The 9,272-nt window shown below is 39.0% G+C and overlaps 1 pseudogene; it reads left to right on the forward strand.

The window, feature by feature from the left end:
* Window positions 1–472: 472 nt before the first annotated feature.
* On the forward strand, window positions 473–1,113 carry LOC101422336 (receptor-binding cancer antigen expressed on SiSo cells pseudogene; annotated as a pseudogene).
* The last annotated feature ends 8,159 nt before the right edge of the window (window positions 1,114–9,272 follow it).

The raw sequence follows: 9,272 nt of genomic DNA on the forward strand, positions 1-9,272 counted from the left end.
CTCTGTACATATACCTGAATTTCCTCTGCTTGAAAAGGACTCAGTAATCCAGACTGAGCCATACCTTAGTTAAAATAACATCTTCAAGTGAACCCATTTACAACGGGTTCACACATTAAGATCAAGATAAAGAACTGGACTAAACTGGGGTACATAATTCAACCTACATTATATATCTGAGAAGCGTCTAGTACCCAGAATATGTAATGACACTTATGACTCAGTAACAAAAAGACAAACAGCCCACTTTAAGGGACTTGAGTAGACATTTCTCTGAAGAAGACATACAAATGGGCTATAAGCCCATGAAAAGATGCTCAACATTATTAGTCCTCAAGGAAATGCAAATCAAACCACAATGAAAGGAGTGGAACATGAGCTGAAAGGAGCCACTGGCACTGGGTTCATGGGTCAGGGGCAGCTTGGAGGCTCAACCAGGTGGGGAAGGGAAGGGCCAGTTTTAATTCCCACCATGTCCATCACACTGTCCTGATTATTTAAAGTTTAAACCTGCCTAGCAATGGTATTCTCATTTCTAAAGTGATTAAAATGAATATCTGGCAAAGAATAGAAAGTAAATGGGGACCAAATAACATTGCCAACTACAGCTGATTATTCATTACTTCCTAAGCAGACAGATGTTGAACAGAAGACTTCTTGGGATGAAGATACATCTGCAAGTGTAAAGATGGAAGGAGGGAGTGGGAATGCAGCAACTCAACCCAATGCTTTGGAACAGCTGGAACCTATTTTAAAGACATGACATCAACCATAAGAAAATCTCATAAAATCATTATTAAAAAGAGAGAACCATTAAATTTTGGCATCCCAGATAGTTTCTCTAGTAGATTATCAGCTATACAAGATATTCATCAATCTCCTGAATTAGGTGTCATAGATATATGACAGAAATGAAAATGCACAGGAAGAAAAAGATGTGTTCTGGCAAACAGAAGAAGTCCTGAGTTAGCAGAAAATAGCAGAGAGAGAATAGAGAGCCTCAGAATGGAAATGGAAGCACAAAGACAAATGAAGAAGGAACAAAACAAAATTGCTGTGAAATTTTCACAGAATTTTTTTTCATATGTCATAGAGCCAGCAGGGGAAATCTGAGCTCCGCAACCCAAATGCAAAAGTGCTGCCTGATTTTAACGTGTCCATCAGGTTATTCAGAACACCAGGATTCTCTGAGTACCTTGAACTCTTAGTGGTTGAGACTAAAAAAAAATTAAAAAGACTTATGAGACAATATTTTCTTCAACATACTCCAAATATAAGACAGTAGATTGCTGTAGAGAAACAATTATAAATGGAATTTTCCAGAACCTCTTCAAGCTAGTGTTTCTAGCTAAAAAAGATTGTAAATAATTTTGTGGTGGTAAAGAACTCTGCTTTCCTTCAATGTAAACATGATAAAATAAATAATTTTAAATATTTTTCTTCCATGATCACATTATCCAAATCCTATAAACTGTAGAATTTTAACTTCCTTATTTTTGTTGTCAGAACCTGACTTTGCATACATTTCCTCTAATTTGAAAACGTATTATTTATGTTGGATACAACATGATGTATGAATATGATGAATTGATATAATGTATCAATATGATGAATTGTTTTTTGTTCAAGAAGATGACATTAAACGCAATAATTTTATTATAAAAAAGCAAAATGAAATATCACTTCAAACCAAGTAGCATAGCTATAATTTAAAAAACAGAAACTAAGAAGTTTTGGTGAGGATATAGAGAAATTGGAACTCTTGTATATTGCTGATGGGAAAGTAAAATGGTGCAGACAATGTAGAAAACAGTTTGGCAGTTCCTCAAAAAGTTAAACAGAATTGCCACATGATCCCAGCAATTTCTCTCTAGGTGTATATCCCAAAGAATTGAAAACAGGTGGTCAAACAAAAACTTGTACATGAATGTTTATAGCAGCACTATTCACAGTACCCAAAAGGTGAGGGGAAAAACGTCCATGAACGTGTAAACAAAATGTGATACATCCATACAACATTGTATTATATGGCTATAGAAAGAATAAAATACAGATGCACATTACAATGTAGATGAATTGTGAAAACATTATGCTAAGTGAACAAAGTCAGGCACAAAGGGTTACATATTGTGTGATTCTATTTACAAAATGCCCAGAATAACCAAATCCACAGAGAGAGGCAGAAAACAAGTCAGTGGTGTCCAGGGCTTGGGGAAAGGGAGAGATGGGATATGACTTACTTAAAGGGCATGGACTTTCTTTGGGAGTAATGAAAATATTTTGGACTTAGATAGAGATGGTGGTTGACCAACACTGATAATGTACTAAATGCCATTGATTTTCCATTTAAAAATGATTAATTTTATTGACTTGAATTTCTTCTCAAGTAAAAAGAGAAAGAATAGGAGGAGAAAGATTAGAGGCAATGGATTTAGACAAATTTTTAAAGAGTTTTACTGTAGGGGAGAGCGAAGAAATGAAATAGTAGGCAATGGGAGAGGTGGAATCAAGGGAAGATCTTGTTTTAAGATGAGAGAAAAAAATGTTGCAAGTATGTTATTTGCTGATGAAAGTTAAACGTAAGAGATGTGAGGACAAAGGAAAGAGAGCCAGAAAGATATATTTCAGTAAGTGAAAGAGGAGACCTTTACCTTCTACATCAATTTACCCTTAGCAATATCCAAAGGGGCACTCCCTAAAGTGAAACAACCAAGGGCAAACTGTAGGGTAAACACAAAGAGATAGACCCTAAAGGATGGGCATGGAACTGATGGCAGGGTCGTTCTGGTTTTACCCATCCCTCCTGAGGGCACTGCTAACCTCCAGCATGGTTAGGGAAATACCTGTAAAGGACCCTTTTCACCTCTTTCCTTGTTCTTCAGAGTTTATTCACCTATTCTCTATCTCAAACTGGTTGACATCCATCTCGAGTTAGTCCACAATTGAATGGCTACTACCCCTCAGCAGAATTGATGAACTGTGTCCAGTCTCATTTGAGTTATTTAACTTTAAGTATCCAAAGTTCAGAGCCTTTCTGTCCCAGCTACAGATTTTATCAACAAATTTCTATTACTACAGTGTTCAATTCCCATGGCATTTTCCACGTCATGAAATATATACAGCCCAAGAGATATGATTTTATCTAAATAAAATGCCCTCTGCAGATGCCTTCTGCAACATGCCCGCTGCCAATGAATTATTTCTTCAGAATTTGCAGAATACACCAGGCAGAGTGGGGAGTGGGGAGTGAGTTAGAGACCCCTCTGTGGTTAAGAAAGTATCACCCTCTACATTCAGTGCCATCTTGAAGACTTCCCTGCCTTCAGTGTGTTCTTTCTGTGTCTATTTCCTTTCTCTCTCTAACATATACTATAGCAATTATGTTTAAAAGTTCTCCACTTACAGTTTCAATTGGATTTGCTGAGTTAGGACCTGTAACTGGGAGGGAAGGGGAGTTTCCCACAGACTCCTTGAAAAGCCTGCCCTGGAGCAGATGGCATGCTTTGCCATTTTCTAGGGGTAGTTCAGGGTGCTCTCTCCCCCTCCAGACCTAAGAGGGTGCTTATTTACTGCTTTCTTAAACCATGAGAGGTATTGAAGTTCCACCAGAGCCTAATGATTTCGAACTACTTTTTGTGATGATACCTATTTTGAAACCAAAAGTACCATCAATTTTCTTATCCGTCATATAGGTTAACTACGTAAGCAATAGAGTTAGCACAGAAAACAGTTTTTCAGTTGGGAGAGGGGGAAATAGTCATGCAGACAGAAAGGTAAAACTGGAGAACATTTCATAATAGAACTACTCAGAATCCAGTCTTTTTTATTGTGCAGAAGCTATCTCAGGAAAATACCTTATGCTCCTTGTTTTAATGAAGGTGTGAGTATACTGACTGAATTCCAATAGGAATCTAGATATCTTTTTTTTTTTTAATTATTTTGTCATTAACATTTTACCTGGGATGCAAAAAAAAAAAAAAATCCTGTTCTTTACATGGCTCACAAGAAAACTCCATGGGACTCTACAAGAGTACAGAAATTAGTTCTGATGGCACACTGAAGATCCTATACAAGATTTAATCATAAAAGTAATTAGAAAAATAATTAATCCTTACAGCCCCCCACAAAAGACAACTGAAAACAATTCTTAACCATTGATTAGTATTATGATCTGATTGAAATCCAACTGAATAAATGCAAAAATTGAATATTGGTATGAGATTCTAAGAGGGTGTTACTTACAAATGTACAACTGTGAGTCAACAGCCTAGGGAGGTGGGATCATCCATATTCAATATTAAATTTAATATTAAGGGATCTATTAGTCATAGATCAAATAATTCCAGTTTATTCATCTATGCTCTGATATGACACCAGAAAGGACCTACGTTTATTCCCAGCAACAACCCCGAAGTCCTAGTCCCGACAGAGGGCATAACGCTGAGCTTATCTGGATCCCATTAAGTGGATGCTGCAGCATGGGCATCAAAGGAGCACGCTGCTGGACCTTCCATGCTCACAGCTGGCTCCAAAACATCTCCTTTTAACTTCAATATTCCTCACTTCTGGGGGGAGAATCCCGCTTTTGACCTTAGCGCATTTTCTATTCTCTTGCCTATGTAACTAAAACAGCTTGATGGTCTAATTTTCTAAACTTTTGACCCCTGATTTCTTTTAATTGGAATACATCTCTGACTGCTGTAACAAAGGCCAAAATAACAGTAGCTTCAACAGGGTAGGAGGGCATTCTGATCTCACATTAAAATGTGAATGTGAACAGCCTAGAGCTCGTATGGGGCTCTGCAGTGTTGGGGACCCAGGGTCCTTGCTTACTCCTCTGCTATCCTCAACAGCTGGGTCCCCTCTTTTGTTCTACAATGGTGCCCCTTGCTTCTGCTTCTGTCCACATCCAAGCCAGTAGGAAGGGGAGAATAGAAAGTGGAAGACAATTTCCTTTCCTTTTTAAAAAATTTTTAAAAGATTTATTTATTTCTCTCCTCTCCTCCCCCCTCCTCACCCCAGTTGTCTGTTCTCTGTGTCCATTTGCTGCATGTTCTTCTTTTTGTCCGCTTCTGTTGTTGTCAGTGGCACAGGAATCTGTGTCTCTTTTTGTTGCATCATCTTTCTGCGTCAGCTCTCCATGTGTGTGGTGCCACTCTTGGGCAGGCCACACTTTCTTTCGTGCTGGGCGGCTCTCCTTATGGGGCACACTCCTTGTGCATGGGGCTCCCCTACACAGGGGACACCCCTGCGTGGCAGGGCACTTCTTGCGCGCATCAGCACTGCGCATGGGCCAGCTCCACACGGGTCAAGGAGGTCCTGGGTTTGAACTGCAGACCTCCCATGTGGTAGGCAGATGCTCTATCCATTGAGCCAAGTTCACTTCCCAACTTTCCTTTCCTTTCAACACACAACATGGAAGTTGCACTTCATGCACACATTTCATTGGTCAGAATTTAGCTACATGGATACATACAGCTGCAAGTCGGGGGCTGAAGGAAGAAAGGGAGATAAGAGTCTTAACCACAGACTCTTTTCTGTTTTCACTAGTAGCTATCCTTCTGGAGAGGTTTCTACATGGATGGATGTCTTAATTTTATGCTCCCTTGTTGGACCCAGTTTCATGTATTTCCTACCCGTGTGTACTGCCCTCACATACAGCCTGTGTGAGGAAGAGCCAAGCCCAACATGTATAGCCCAGACCCAGTGGTACAGCTCTGATGTCAGGACATAGGCTAATTGTGCAGAATATTCTAATATATGCTCTGACATTTCCACCTTGGACATTCAGATTCTGCTTCAGGATTAATGTGTGATAGCTTTGCAAGTGGGATTGCAGCCAAGCAAACATCTTTTGGCAACAGACTTTGCCAGGCAGTTACATCATGAGCTCTTGGGGGCCAAGGGAACAGAGAAAGGAGTCAAAACCTCACAGAGAAGCTTTGAAGGGATCTTGTCTGGGTCACTGAATGCAAATGTATGAACAGTTGTTCATGACCTGACGACTTCAGGCCTTTCAACTGCTTGGACTACGCACAGAGCAAGAGGACAGCTGCCAGTTTGATTTGGGGTTGAATGGGAATGTTGGGTGTTTTCAAAAGGTTAAGAAGCCCTTTCGTTTGAGGTATGGGATCACCTAATTCCAAAAGTGTTTAGGCTTTGCCTAGTAGTAAATCTTGAATAGTTCCAGAAAGTGTAGGTATGACAAGCCATGGACTTTTGAATAAAATTAAAAGTAGCTAACATATATACTTTTATTCCCAAACCATAATTACAAGATTATAGTTAAACTTAATTAGGCTCCCTAGGAACTTTCTAGGGAATCACAATGTGGCCAACCTTTTTATTCTTTGGGATGTCTTGATGTGAATTGTAGAAAGTAAATGACTGGAAATAAATAGGCTCCAAAGTCCATTTCATGGGACTAACCGTAGGCTAAGAGTTCTTGTGTAAAAAATAGGAACTCCATATTATTCCATAAATACAGAGACTTCTTCCAAGTACTTAGGTATCTTGGGCCCAAGCCCTCCCTCAAGTTCATGAAGAATGGGGGATCTTTTCCTTCAGAAGTTACCTGTAACCATAATCAACTGGGTCCCCTGTTTTAAACCCAAATGATTTCTTAAAGCATCACTGTTATAGTTTCTTAGGCTGCTTAAAGCTTAGGTTGGCTAAACTATGGTAATTCATTAGCTTGCAATTTGAGGCTGAGAAAATGTCCAAATCAAGGCATCATCAAGGCAATGCTCTCTTCCCAAAGACCAACTGCTGAGCATCTGAAGATGGCTCCTCTGTCACATGGCAAGACACATGGTGGTGCCTGTAGGGCTTTCCCTTTTCTTCCAGATTTCATTGCTTTCAGCTTCTTGCTTCTGTGGATTTCTCTCTTCCTCTGTATTAATTCATGTATAAAAGGTAAAAGGATTAAGTCCCATCCTGAATGAAGTGGGTCATATCTTGACTGATGTAGCCTCATCAAAATATCTTATTCACAATGAGTTCACACCTACAGGAATGGATTAGCTTTAAGAATTAAATTTTCTGAGAGTACATACAGTTCCAAACCACCATAACCATCTAATAAATGATTTAATATTTCATAACTCACTTAATGAATTAAAATATAATAATAGTTCAAAAATGTGTGGGAGTAATAAGTGTGAATTGGCTTTTTAAAAAGAATAGGTCCAGTAGCTGTTTTGAAGCTAAAATAAAAAATTCTCAGAGCATCAATAATGAAAGAACTGATCCAACTTGAAACAAAGGAGTATACTTTTAAGAACATTTACATTAAATGTAATTAATCTTACTAAGTAATTTTTATTTTGGACAGCTGGAGGGATGCAAGTTGAGATAGGAAAAGTTTGTGTGATCCGTTTGAAACAAAAGGATAGCAATTTAAAGGTGAAGATTAAAATGTGCTCTCAAGAGACAGATGATAGCTTTAGTTAATAACATCCAACCTGATTTAAAGTAATAAAATCAAAAGGAAGCCTAATGAAAATAAATCTTGTACTTGTTTGTGTTGTTAACCTGTATAATGAGACTGTTTGTTCCTGCTATATTCTTTTGTCCCAGAAAATGGCTTGGGAGATGAGTTTTGCCAAGTAGGAGAACAATCAACCTTTCAAAATATAGTTTTTTTTTAGGTTTCGGGGCTGGGGATTGAACCCAGGACCTCATATGTGGGAAGCCCTATAAGGCTCAACCACTCAACCACATCTGCTCCCCTAAATTAGTTTTAATAAATAAAGGTAATAATCCACACTACAAAAAATTTCGAAAATTAATGGAAAATAATCATTCATAATATCATCACCATAGTTCATATATTTCTTTCTATCTTTTTTTATATGCATGTTTTGTTACATTCATTCAGTAATGAGCTTGATGGACAAAAAAAATCCGTGGCCTCAAGGAGCTTACATTCCAGTACATGTCCAGGGAGACACAGCAAACAAATGAATCAATGACGTCGTGTTTGTGAAGGCGGTAAGTGCAATGGAGAAAAGTAAAGCAGGTTGAGGGGGATGGGTTGGGTTCCGGGAGTTGTGTGAATTTAATAGAATGTTCAGTGTGTGGCTCAGCGAGAAAGTGACTTTTGAGCAGCGACAGGAAGCAGGTGGAGGAGTGAGTCCTGAGAATATCTGGGGAGAAACAGTCCAAGCAGAAGATTCTAAGGCTGCAGAGGACCAGAGAGGCACTTGCCTGGCTTGTCTGAAGACTTCTAACAACACATGGTCAGTTCAGGTCCTTTTGGTAGCCCAGCCCCATCCTGGCAATGTGACTGGGTGGTAGCCTCCCAATGCCACAGTCTTCCTAAATGACCGGGAAGTGCTTCCACTTACAGGTCTTCGTTTATTACAATCTCTAATTCTCAACAATTTGGCTACCCGGGGCTCCTCATAAATTTGATGATTGGCTTCTCCGATTCTTCGAAGAAGACTGTTGGAATTTTGTTTGGGATTGCATTGAATCTGTGGATAGATATGGCTAAAACTGACATCTTAACAATATTTAATCTTCCAATCCATGAGCACAATATGTCCTTCCATTTACGTAGATCTTCACTGATTTCTTTTAGTAATTGTAGCAGTTTGATATAGTTATGAATTCCAAAAATAGATATTGGATTATGTTTGTAATCTAATCTATTACTGGGCATGACTGAGTTATGATTAGGGCTTTGATTGGGCCATGTCATTAGGGCATTGAGTTCCCACCCCTTGGTGGGTGGGGACTCACAAATAAAAAGCATGGCAAAAGACGGAGTTGGAGCTTTTGATGCGAGGGTTCTTAATGTTGGAGTTTTGATGTTGGAGTTTGATGCTGAAGTCTTAAGCTGGAGCCCCAGGGAAAGAGACAGAGCCGTTCGCCTGATAGTCTCTAGCTGACTTTGTGGAGAGAGGCAAAGCCTAAGAGCCTCATAGTCTACAGCTGACCTTGTGGAGAAAACAGGAGCTGAGCCCAGAGGAACCCAGGAAACCTGAATCCTTGCAGACATCAGCAGACATCTTGCTCCAACACGTAAAAATAGACTTTGGTGGGGGAAATAACTAATGCTTTTTGGCCTGGTATCTGTAAACTCCTATCCCCAATAAATACCCTTTATAAAAAACAAAGAATTTATGGTATTTTGCATCAGCACCCCTTTGGCTGACTAATGGAGCAATGTTTTGTAGCTTTCTCTGTACAAGTCCTTTACATTCTTGGTGGAAATTTATATTTATTTCTTTTAGTTGCTAATGGAAACAAAATTTTTTCTTAATTTT

The sequence above is a fragment of the Dasypus novemcinctus genome, chromosome 16, assembly GCF_030445035.2.
Source record: "Dasypus novemcinctus isolate mDasNov1 chromosome 16, mDasNov1.1.hap2, whole genome shotgun sequence".
Taxonomy (NCBI): domain Eukaryota; kingdom Metazoa; phylum Chordata; class Mammalia; order Cingulata; family Dasypodidae; genus Dasypus; species Dasypus novemcinctus.